Consider the following 1,962-nt stretch of genomic DNA (forward strand, 5'->3'; position numbering starts at 1 on the left):
TTTTTTTGCGGTACGCGGTCCTCTCACTGTTGTGGCCTCTCCCGTTGCAGAGCACAGGCTCCGGACGCGCAGGCTCAGCAGCCATGGCTCACGGGCCCAGCCGCTCTGTATGTGGGATCCTCCCGGACCGGGGCACGAACCCGTGTCCCCTGCATCGGCAGGCGGACTCTCAACCACTGCGCCACCAGGGAAGCCCCCATACTAATTCTTAATATCACTCCTCATAGGATAGGAAAGTTATTGGATGACTTAAGAGGACCACAGAAATATTTCGATTTAAGCAAAAAATAAAATTTTTGGCACTAGATGTTAGATTTGAAATGATGAGTCATTGTTTATTATTGATGGCTGTCTGATCCTCCTTTCCTTTTGGATATGGATGAACACTGACACTTGGTACAAATTCCCTGTGATTTGTGGAATCTCATATTCACAAAGTGGTTACCATGATCTTTCTAGAATTTTGATGTGTAAGGTACTGACGGCCATGTACAGCTGCAACTGTAACTTGCTTGTTAACATCACATGAGCATAAAGGGTGTCAGCTGGGCACAGGTGTTTTACTACTAACAGTTTTTTTTTCTTGAAATGTCTTTCTCTGTTACCTCTACTGATAAACTGATAACAAAGTAAGTTTCTTCACTCTGTTCTCTTACCTGAAAATATATCTCTTTGTGAACTTTGTGCCTTTTGGTAAAACTCTCAGTGCACAAAAGGAACAGGGTTTCTTTTTGGATGTCACAGTCTACAAGTGGGAGCTACCCTTCTACTGCTACAATGAGATGAAATCTTTTTTTTTTTTAACTGTGCCATTTTATTGGCAACACTAAACATTTTCAGAAGGCCTCTGTTTTCTCTTGTTCTCTAAGAACTTTTTTTTCCCCAAGTGGAGGATGATTGTTTCATTCTTTTTAAGATTTTGATTATTTTATTCTTGATTTCCTTTCATGCAAAACAGCATCTTTCAGTGGCCACTAAGAGCACACTCTGTTTTCTTTGTGGAAAGAATGCAAAGGATGAGTGAACGTTGGGTTCAATGGGGTCTTGAACACAGCTTGGCTCCCAGCAGGTCTACACATTCTGATGACTACAAATGGGTACATTTTGGGTTTCTGTGATGTTTCAAAAATACAATTATATAATTATATGATGTGAAACTCTTTAAGAATTCAACTAATAGGGCTTCCCTGGTGGTGCCGTGGTTAAGAATCCACCTGCCAATGCAGGGGACACGGGTTTGAGCCCTGGTCCAGGAAGATCCCACATGCTGCAGAGCAACTAAGCCTGTGCACCACGACTACTGAGCCTGCATGACTAGAGCCTGTGCTCCACAAGAGAAGCCACTGCAATGGGAAGCCCACATACTGCAACAAAGAGTAGCCCCCACTTGCCGCAACTAGAGAAAGCCCGCATGCAGCAACGAAGACCCAACACAGCCAAAAATAAATAAATAATTTAAAGAAAGAATTCAACTATAAAAGCTGTAATCAGTTAACCTCTGCTTGGGGCTGCTATAGCCAATAGTATAATGTGACAGATAATTAGCTAAATAGAGATAATTTTTCCACATGATGTTTAATTTGCAGTATTTCCCCCCATAACTTTAACAAATAGACATTTTCCAAGTAAAGCGCACTTTATTTGGGTCCATGTTGCTAGACCTCCGTCAAGTCTAGAGAGCGCCTTCCTGGTTCCTTCAGTTATCATTGCCTTCCTAGCATAGTAGCAAAATGAATTTCACCTGCAAATGGTGTTTTTTTTTCAAAGTAATGATTTTTCTAAATAGAGTAGAGTTATCTTCCAGAGATGTAAAAGAGTGACCATATAATTACCGTTTCACTCTGTGATACGTCTAAAACATGGATACCAATAGCGTGCTGTTACTCTGGAGGAAGTAATAGGTTAGAAAGACAGTTGAGTGTTTTACTCAAGCTGTGAGTGAATAGAGAGATAGGAGATGCT

The sequence above is a fragment of the Neophocaena asiaeorientalis genome, unplaced genomic scaffold (assembly GCF_003031525.2).
Source record: "Neophocaena asiaeorientalis asiaeorientalis breed wild unplaced genomic scaffold, Neophocaena_asiaeorientalis_V1.1 scaffold15, whole genome shotgun sequence".
NCBI lineage: Eukaryota > Metazoa > Chordata > Mammalia > Artiodactyla > Phocoenidae > Neophocaena > Neophocaena asiaeorientalis.